The sequence below is a fragment of the Amblyomma maculatum genome, chromosome 1 (genome assembly GCF_055883805.1).
Source record: "Amblyomma maculatum isolate TAMU_Amacu chromosome 1, ASM5588380v1, whole genome shotgun sequence".
Classification (NCBI taxonomy): domain Eukaryota; kingdom Metazoa; phylum Arthropoda; class Arachnida; order Ixodida; family Ixodidae; genus Amblyomma; species Amblyomma maculatum.
The window spans coordinates 219,034,805-219,046,012 of NC_139344.1; positions in this window are offsets into that span (position 1 = coordinate 219,034,805).

The following is an 11,208-nucleotide window of genomic DNA, read 5'->3' on the forward strand; positions in this document are numbered from 1 at the left end:
GCTTTAGCTTGCAGTTGTCTGATGACTGGTCGACGCTTGTCTGGTAGCACTCTCCTGTTCACGTTAGTGTCACGTGCATCGAAACACACATTTTCACGCCCTTTCTGTGGTTCATTCTGCTGACGCGTACAGCTCAGCTCCAAAGACGATGCACTAGTGCCCTCGCGTCCGGCCTCTACCGTCACACCGCTAACTTGAACTACTGGATAGACAGGGTGAGCAATATCTGTCTCAAATACACTAGCGGTGTATTCCACTAGGATGTTTTCTTTTCGCTCATCTGACAAACCGGGGACCTCAACCGTGTCCTCGGCAAAAGAGCATGTAGGCATTTTACGGTCGTCCTGACTGTTTTCGGCCTCCTCGGTCTCAATGGCCTTCGGTTCCTCGTGACTGGCTAGTTCGTTTCCGCCACCTGCCTCTAGGGGTGACGCTAAACTTTTGCAGGATTTGCACACTGCAGGACCCTTGCCTTTGCTATCTATCGCTTCCGCGGAGTCCGCCTCTAAAGCTTGTGCCAATTCGACGCCCACCACACCAGCGTTATTTAGGACGTCTCCGCATTCCGCGACACTCTTCTCAAAGGCTCCTGCTATACTGGGCAGGTGTTGCTGCCTCCTGGCGCGCTGCTTACACCTAACTGAGCTATGTGCTGTGGCGCATTTCTTTGTCCCAGCAGAACGTTGTTTTCCAGCGTCGGTAATATATATCCTCGGAACGTTTCGTCCGTGCTACCTCGCTGACTACTCTTAGCTGTTTGAGCATAGCTACCTTCACCTCTAGCTCTTGACGTTCTGCTACTGTTTTCCTGAGTTCTAACTCTAAGTCCTGAGGCGTTTCCTCGTAGATTTTATCTGTTATTTGTTTTTATCTGGGCCTTAGAGTAAAGGCTTAGGCTGTGTTGTGAGTCAGCGCTTGTACTGTGGCGTCCTTTTATTTTGTTGTGTATTCCTGTTCGCGCTGTTTAAATTAACAATGGTCCTCGTAGAGAAGCGCCTTCCCTCCATTCACTTTGGCGAGCTGAGCCAAAAGCTCCTTTAAGCGCGCCTTCTCTGTTTGCAGCTGGCTCGCCATATCGCCTATAGCATATGATTACCCTATCGGCTCGAACACACAGAGGCGTGAAAAGTTCGACTGTAGAAACTCACGGTTTCGATGCGTCGGTCCACATTGTTGGCTTCATGATGTTGGCGTCCGCCTCCACCTTCACCGCACTTTGCGATGAGCTGCCGCACGCCGCTGATCCTGTGTTTGTTGTCGCCGCTTTGTTGTGGCTCGCCGGAGACCGGTGAGCCTTTCAACCCGAAGTGCTGCTTTTCCTGCAGCCTTACGTTGCTGGTCCACTGCCGTGGTCCTTGGCAGCAAAATGCCTTTGCTTCCGATGACTGGAGCTTGCTTGCCGTCACCTTCAGTCTCCTCCGCTGTCTTTGTCTCTACTTAACTCGTAGAGACGTCCTGTCTGAGTGCGCCAGTAATTTTCTAACTGCCGATCCGCCCAACTAGGGGTTGGCGCTAACTGATTCGTTTTCCAGGCAGGGCCCGTTGCACCAGCGGTGCTCCTCCGTCAGGGACGGTTGTCTTGGGCGACACAGAAGGGTCTTGACTGATGAACTTGACTTTTATGTACAACTATTTACATAATGTACATTTATACAAGATTGCAAAAACATAGCAAACATGGGAACTGGTTGGCCTGTCTTCCCGGGAGAGATTCCCAAACTCGGCAGAGCCGATGGTACAGGGCACCGACCTAAGACAGGACTTAACTAAAAACAACCAACGAACCTTCGGCAACTTCCTTTTACACCCCGGGTTCCCACCCCTTGGCCCGAGCTATCCAATCACTGGCCATAAGCGGCGTGATTGGGCCAAGAAAATTCCCCCTCGCCCCGTGCCCGGTCACCACTGTTCGCAACGCTGCTCCCGCACTGAAACAATACAGGCAGGCTACCCATGGCACTTCTTTCTTTCTGTCTTTTTTCAAGTTTAGCGGGAACTGACCTCGTGGGAACTCGCGAAAATGTTCGCTCCAACGCATCTTCGGTCCTAATCCGTCTGACCATCCACCGACGACGCCTGTCTTCTTCGCTGACCGATACCAGTTCCCGACACGGGAGTGATTAAACTAGGGACCGGGCCGTCGCTTCGCGGCGCCTTTCTTCGAACGCGACACGGAGGGGCACCAACTTTCCATTCAGGGACTCGAGGGGGATTAACCAAACAATGTCCAGCTATCTGAGCGCTATAGGCGCCGGCTTACTCCCCAGCCACTTCTTGTCGACTTCCAGTCGACGGGACAATGGACGCCTCCGCGCGCTTCTTGATCAATTCAAACGGAGCGGCACAAGTGCGCGTGATGCCTTCTTCCTCCTTTTGTGCCCAATCTGGTTTTTGCGGTTTTTCAGCATGTGAACCACCAAAAATTAGCCCAAACCTCAGCTCTGCATGCTAGTGAGGCATATGCTATTTGATTCCACAGTTCTAATTAAATTCATTTCCACGAAACCGCAGACAAAGTTTGTGTTGTGTTGTTGCCTGCCCCCTGAGGTACGGCTCAATCACCGTCTTCATGTGGATGGCGCTGGCGTTCGAATAGAGGCAAATGCACGTGTACAGGTGGCTAGAAGCATGTGCTACTGAGGAAATCCTCACTACTACACTGTAATTGCAACACGATTACGAAATGCCGAGGGGCACAACCGGTGACTTTGTCGGTCGTGATGGATATACAGATGTCTGAATACGGAAAAATCTTGCCGAAAAGCCACTCCTGCTACAACGCACATTGAAGCCTCCTTCAGTCTCTATTGCTTCTGTTTGGTGGATAATGGCACTTTAATTAAGTGGACATGCTCTCGCGTGGTAATTTTACAAAGCTGTCTAGTGCACCCATATCCATCATTCATTATGTCAATTGGAGCCTTCGTTGGCTGCACAGACAGACACGCAGACAGACAGCACAGACAAGACAAGGCAGAGAGACAGACAAGACGATGACCTTGTGGTACAGCATCCGCCTCGCATTCGGGAGATACCAGGTGCGATCCCCAGTAGCTCAGGGTACGCACCGATTATCAATGGGTACAAGCTTTTCCTCGGCCTGGTGCTCGGCTCATGCTTGGGAAAGGGGTCATTAACCGAAAAGGGCTGTATATAGACTTCTGCCGCGTGATGCTGATTTTATGTTGTCCAATGGCGGGCAGACGTCCGGACAGACAAGGTGGACAGACAGACAAGCAGGGAAGGCGGATGGACTGGCGGACAAGTAAGGCAAGGCAACGAGAAAGAAAGGGCAAGGCAAGACCAAGCAGGTAGGACATCACATGGCAAGGGAAGGCATGACAAGTCAATGTAACGCAAGACAGGCTGGTAGGATAGTGCAGGGCAAGGCAGACAGACACGCAAGCATGGTACGGCAATGCATGACAAGGCAAGAAAAGAAAAGGGAGGCACGCCGGGCAAGGAAAGGTAAGGCATAGCATACAAAGATAGGCAGGGCAGGGCAGGGCTGGGCTGGGCTGGGCAGGCGGGCAGGCGGGCAGGCGGGCAGGCAGGCAGGCAGGCAGGCAGGCAGGCAGGCAGGCAGGCAGGCAGGCAGGCAGGCAGGCAGGCAGGCAGGCAGGCAGGCAGGCAGGCAGGCAGGCAGGCAGGCAGGCAGGCAGGCAGGCAGGCAGGCAGGCAGGCAGGCAGGCAGGCAGGCAGGCAGGCAGGCTACATGTGTCACCAATACTATTATTTTATACATTTTGTGTATCGGTATTAGCTATTTCATCGGAAAATGAATGTATCAGATTATTAGTATTAAAAATGCAGCGCGCATCGTTTATTTTAACGACATTCGATTGTGAAAAGAGGATGGTGCCGCACTTCAAGCTAGCTGGGCTTGGGGCTGGCGGCGTTCGGTAGCACACTGAGAAAAGAGATGGAATAGATTTAGGAACAGACAATGTCGACATTATTGCCAGGTCAGTCTTAATTCTTTCTTTCGACGCTCGTTGTCTGGCGAAGAAACGAGTATACGTTGTGCTTTTCACTAAGGGAGAGAAAAAGTCGAGGGGACGTGTCCATGCATTGATGTCGTATAGAAGCATCCCTTACCCTTATTTCAAGCTGCGCAGGTTGCCGCAACGAAAAGGCAGACTCCCCATCATGCTATGGAGATTATAGAACCAGGGGGTAAAACTGAGTCGGAAAAGAGGTTCCCACTAGGGCGCCGCCATCTTGACCCCCGTCATCAAACTCGCCACTGTGGTCAGAACAGTTTTTTTCTCGCTAAGTCAAAAATGAGCAAGCTATGAACGGGAGTTAAAAAAAAAAAACGCGGTAGATAACATAGCTATCTAAATGTTTACGCACTTTCTGAAGTTTGAAAACATACTTCGTGTCACCACGGTCATTTTCAAATTAAGTCGATTGAGTCGACACCCTTCGAGATTTTCAATCGCGATTGAACTCGAAACAGTTCTGCCGCTGCTACACGGCAAAACTCGAAGGCTGTTGAAATAGTTCCGGTGTTTGGCTCCAAACTTTTGGGGCACCACTATTGTTACTTTCGGTTTTGCTGGAAGAATTAAAATCTTACTATGAATGCAAAATAAAATATAACTGTTACCTTTTTTAGTAACTAAAGTTTTTAAGTTATTAGTAAAGGACAACGTTATTTATTATTATTTTTTTGCGTGCTGAAGTTCATACGGCTGTGCTTTTCATTGCGTTTTTTTTTTCTCAGCGGTGCAAGTTACAGTGATAGAGAGTACAAATATAATGCGCTTTAAACAAAAGCGATGGTATTTTTAAATTATTACGCGCACTAATATTTTACTGCGTAAATTAAAGATATGAAATAATAACACTTGTTCATGTTTTTGTATCGGTAAACGCTCTGTGCGCCAGAGTGCGCGGGGTGCTCCTCGGGTCAACGCTAGCAACCTTGCGCGACGTTCGAAGGCATTCGAGATCTCGATAGAGTTCTGAGCTGTTCCATTGACTCGATCGGCTATCGACTCAATGGTCATTGAAAACGCCCGTGTGGCAGCGTTGGAAGGTCTTCGAGTCAACAGACAGTCGGTTCGAGGGTCTTCGATATGCTCGTGTGACAGCGGTATAAGGACATTGTTTGGAGCATAAAAAGTTGGGGGGCGATTGCGATATGTTCACGAGCAGTCGCTCTTTGAGGTTACGTTTGCAATTTCAGTTTTCGAGTGTCGCTTCAACTTGCAGTTGCAAGGTCAAATCACTTAAAATGAGAAGCCTTTTGTAACAAAGAGTCGCTTGTGCTCTCATGCATTGCAAGGGAATCTTCGTGCGTTGTATGCAAGGCAAAAGCTCCAAAAGGATCCGGCATATTGCTTCAAGCACGTGTGAGTAAATGCGCCGCACTGCACTTATATAGATGCAAATTTAATGACAACTTTTACCGTCCACAACGAGAGCTATACGTGAACTACGAGCCGCAAGGCATGTAAACGAAAACCTCCAAGAGCAAAATGACACCAAGCGAACAGAACGCTGATCCTTCCATGTATATGGACATTAGCGATTCGAACCATGTGTAGGCCACCAGTCGCGAGCACGGCGCAACCTAACGAAAATATTCTAAACTCGTAATATGAGAGTCCTGAAAAAATTGTTAAACATGGTAATGACCACGGTCTTCTCGTCGCCGCGAAATCTCACCTAGAAAACGGCTCCAGCGCAAGCATCAAATATGTTAGTTGGCCATGGAAAATTAATAAAATGTAATACAGATTTGAATTCCCGCGGTAATTTTGAGTCTCTAGCGCAACGTCAAATAGTGGCTGCCATACAAACTGGAGGCATTTACGAGTAGTATTTGTTAAAATTTCGTGGGCTTGCAAACACCTGAAGCCGGGTTTAATTTTTAGCGCGCGTATATAAACACACCCGTGACCAATATTTTCTTCATGCGCGAATCTGAAAAGAAAGCCGACCAGCACGCGGCAAAGGGCCAAGCGCGCTAACGCTGATTTGTATAGTTACGGTCGTCGTGAACGTGAAAATGACAGGACCAGTTACATTTCGAGACAGCTTGCTTGAGGCATATATAATCTGTGGGGTTGTCCGTGGGGAGTGGTATATAGTATTTGCACAAGAAGGCATCTTTGAATGTCCGGCTACAGAAACGTCTCAGTGTTTACCAAGACGCGTTACATACTTGATGATGCGAAACAGACATAACGATTCAGTCAGAGTCAACCAATGCTCAGGAGCGAACGAAGACATTAAAGAAAAAAACATAAAGGCGATACGAGCCTGACTCTTAACACTCTTCATAGGAATTTTATCTTGTCAATGAAATCAAAATAAAAACAAGAATCTCGAGACGGTAAGTATTACTCACAGTTTCCTTGGTATTAGAAAAAAGAAAAGCAGTGCTTTCTAGATAATACATTTTGCGAGGAACGTTTTGCGTATTTTGCACGATGACAGGCTGGTACTGCAAAGAAGGAAGCAGCTGCAGAAGAAAACAAGCAGGACAGAGCAATGTCGCCATGAATATTGTTCAGTTTCCATAACAATGAGATTCTGTTGGAGGAGCTTCGTTGATTGAGCAACTGCTCAAGCTATCGGTTAGTCGGCGTGACAAACGTTAATAGAGAAAGAGTCTAAAGAAGCAACGGCTTATTTACGCGGAGGCCTCATCCTTTTTTTTTTTTTTTTCTAAAAAAAAAAAAAAAACGGTGTCAAATAGTATCATGTATTTGAGCTACAAGGTACATGTATAAGGCTGCAGCACAGCACTTAGACGATGCTCTACCTGTCGACGAAAACCGCGGAAGACGTCCCCCCGAGCATTAGCCATGAGTATATCATACGGCTCCGCCAAAACGAGAAAACATGTTCTGGAACCATCTTGGCATTTTGCGTTCGGTAATATAGAGTGGAAGGCATCATGTATCGCACTGGCAGTGGATAGTGCTTTTTGTATGTAGTCCGTATAATGATTTCCCGAAGGCAGCAGTATGTTTCATTGCGTACACGCTCAAGGATAGGAAATGCTGGGAGCAATGTTTTGGCTACTAGCACAATGTAGCAATACAAAGCCTTCTGTGGAAAACAGCTCGTTATCACCGAAAGTCTTTATTAAACATGGCGAATAACCATTCTTGTTCTCAGGAATAGGAATCAAGAATTCATTTCCGCTCAGTATAAAATCACGCCACACATTGTCCTCATTTCGGACTGCCCTTAAACACTAATTTCTGACTATACCTTACGTAAACCCACTGGTCACACTTTCACCTTCTTTTATTTAGCCGTTGTTTCGTTAAAATTTAACGCGATGCTTTTCACATCAACGTAAATGATGCGTAGTTAGTATTTTATTTATGACTATCTTACATTTTATTTTTATTTTTTATACTTTCCTACCGCCTATTCTTTGACTAATTTTATTTTCTTTATTGTATTTTAATTCCTATATTTGCGCGAGATGACCTCACACGAAATGATATATATACTTTTTTTTTGTTGTGCACTCCGCCTTGCCGTAAACATTTTTTGCATCACTTTAGCTGCAAATATGCGATTTATTACGTGTGCACTAATAGGACCCTGTCGGTGTAAACTACATTAAACATTACTGTGTATTCTTTCTGAAGAAAGCCAATGTTTTAAATCAAATATAAGTATCATAATCCTAAACATCTGACAGATCATCTAACCTTGTGTTTGGCGCATGATAGCCACTGTTGCTTATGTGCCATAAAACCACATATAACTGACTAACTAACTAACTAACTAACTAACTAACTAACTAACTAACTAACTAACTAACTAACTAACTAACTAACTAACTAACTAACTAACTAACTAACTAACTAACTAACTAACTAACTAACTAACTAACTAACTAACTAACTAACTAACTAACTAACTAACTAACTAACTAACTAACTAACTAACTAACTAACTAACTAACTAACTAACTAACTAACTAACTAACTAACTAACTAACTAACTAACTAACTAACTAACTAACTAACTAACTAACTAACTAACTAACTAACTAACTAACTAACTAACTAACTAACTAACTAACTAACTAACTAACTAACTAACTAACTAACTAACTAAACTAACTAACTAACTAACTAGCTTTGTGCTGTTCTTTGCGTATGCGTGGGTTCAGGACTTTGAAGAACACGTGTACTTTCCTGTATAGTTGGTCAACACAGTGCTTCTCAAATGGCTCTCCACCAAGCCCAAGCCCATAAAAAAAAAAAAATAGAGAAAGGTCGCATGATAACCAGGCCTCCTCACTATACACATTTCGCTGGGTTAAAAGCACGGATTTTCAAAGTCAACATTAGTTTCTCAAAGCGAAAGAAGCGCAAGAGGAGTGCAGAAACGGAGAGCGCACGCGACAGATCTACAGGGAGAGACACAGTTTGTGTTTACGGCGTTTGTTGATGCCATCGGTGAAACTCCAGCTCTGGCTGCACTGCTCAACAGGGCTGCAAAGCAAAGCGTCTCGGGTGTTTACTAGCGGGAGGCGCGATTAAATCCCTTCTAGCGGCATGCATACGCCTTCTATAGTTCTATAGAGGCATGCATTCCGCGATTTGCTACCAGAACCTTAGCAGCAACAGAAGGAACACCCACTCCCTCCCGAGCCCCCTTCTCCGCCAAGGTCTCAAGGGGCCCCTGCCACTTCCACTTGTCCACAAAGTGTCCCCAGCACATCCATCATGGCTGACAACCACTGGGTTAATCTATAGACGCAGCACGAATTATATAGACCAGGAATTTTTCTATCAATCCCTTTCTCTTTGCACGCTGCACGGCTGCAGTTATCATAGCGCAGTTGCAGCCACTCGACTGGAAGACACCCCCGAATTCCGGAGGCAAGCTTTCTTTGTCGATTTCGGGCGCTTCCCGGATACGTACGCCGAAATCATCGCAAGAATGCATTTCTACATTAATATTGACAATTTACTGTCGGCGTCACTAATGAAAATGCATGATCTCATTAACGTCTCCAATATTACTGCTGATGACGAGGACAACGTATACATGTCACGGCAACCTTGATCGTTTATTATACAAGTAGAAAGAATGTTCAACACCCTCGAAAAGAAATAGCAGTTTACTATACGTAGTGAGGCTCTGGAAGTGATGCATCCTGCCTGCGGGCGGCCGAGCAAAGCTAAACTTCCAGTGACTTCAGGCAAGACTTCACTGCCGTACCATCTATGGACGATAGCTGGGATCGCAACAGCAGATTATGTCGCTTGGCTCATACCTTCATGCAGCTCACCAAAATGCCGCGCGACGCCGCAGCCGTAGCGATCGGGTGGCTTTTCCTTTTATTAGTTTTTTATATTGCGAAAGCAATACTACTCCCATTTTTAGCCCTTCGCTTAACCACGGTCGGTAGGCACGTTTGACCTATACTGACCCCAGATGCCTGTGACGTCATACCAGTTGCGAGAGATGGGCTACCGAGTCGAGTCGTCGGGTGGCGGCGGTCGGTAGGCACGGCACGCTGCAGCTGGAGTCGCTGGCACGCTACCGAGTGGAGGCGCTGTTGTCACCTCTTCTCTCGCAGTTGAGAGGAGGAGGCGGAAAACGATGGGCATATAAATGCTCGCGCTTGCTCAGCTTCGCTATGCATCCTGATAAACAGAAAGAAAAGTCACGCCATCTCGATTAAGCCAGGAAACGACAGCGGGCTACAGAGACAGATGAAGAACGGGAACAGCTCAAGATGCAGCTAGACGAGCGCGTCGCGCTTCTCTTGAATCGTCCTCAACCGGTGACAACTCCGAATGTAATGTAATGAACGCTTTGTACAGTGAATACTCTTTGTCGACGTGTTTACTCAGCGTTCAAGAACGCAGGAATGCAACTAAGCGGCAACGACGCGTTCAGAAGAAGAACGGCAACGGAACTATAGCGTACCCATGTTATTATTGCTTTCGCAACCTCGCAACTTTCGCAATCAAGCTAAGCCCCAGCTAATTTTTTTTCTTTCATTGTGCGCTCGAGATGTGACAGACCGCGGCATGGTATACGACCATATTATCTTGAGTTGCGGTGCTGTTGGCGCCTGCTTCGACCTCGTACAAGGTATATGTACGCCATATCTCATATTGTCACGTGCACAGTCACGTGTCCAGTGCACAATAAAAAAAGGACAAAATAAGAGGAGGGCCGACGGATCGCTACGACTGCGGTGCCGCTCAGTATTTTGGCGAGATGGAGCGCGTTGCACTGAAGCGAGTCATGCGACATGCCTGCAGATAAGCAAAAGACTTCACCTACTGTCTCGATCCCAGACGCCGCCTGTAGATGGCACTGACAGGGACTACGGAAGGAAAGCAACCAGAAGAATTAGACCCCGATAGAGCGCATTTTCCAAGTGCTCTGAGATCATTAATGGCTGTTTATTATCCCTTAAGCGGAAAGTATATAATAGCTGTATCTTAATGGTACAACTTATAGGGCAAAAATGGCGGCTAACGAAAATGGTTCAACTTAAACTGAGGGCCTTGCAGAAAGCTATAGAATGGAAATGGTACAAGTAACATTGACAGGGAGCGTGCAGAGCTGGTCAGGAAACAAACGCGAGTTAGTGATATTGTAGTCAAAATCAAGAAGGAGTAATGGTAATGGGTAGGACGCGTTATCTGAACGTTTAGCACAACCTACGTTAGCTAATAGTGACACACTGGATTCTATAGAGGAAGGCAAGCAGCAGGGGCGGGAAAAAGTTAGGTTGGCGGATGAGATTAGGAAGTTTGCAGATGCAGCTGGCACAGGACCGAGTCAATTTTGTAGGAAAGTGGGAGAAGCCTTTCCCTCGCAGTGGTGTATTAGTCAAGATGATGATGATGAGCAGAAAATTGCACCCACGTTACATACCTATGGTTACGAAAGGCCGTTGCCAAAATCAGTAGCGTATCGTTCCAGCCAGGTCTTGCTTGCCCATGTTCACACATATGACCTTGGAGGTGCTTCGTGCATGTGTTGTTCCCCGCCGTGCGCGCTCCTTCTCACGCGTTGCCTCAGATATCAGACAGTTGTGAGGTGCAGTGCAGTATCACGAAATGATCAATTTCTGTGCATCCATATTATTTCTTGCAGCAATTATCTATTTTTCCAGTGCAATGTGAACGGTTGCTTTTAAAGTCATCATCATCATCATCAGCCAGGACTATGCACTATACTCGCTGCAGAGCGATG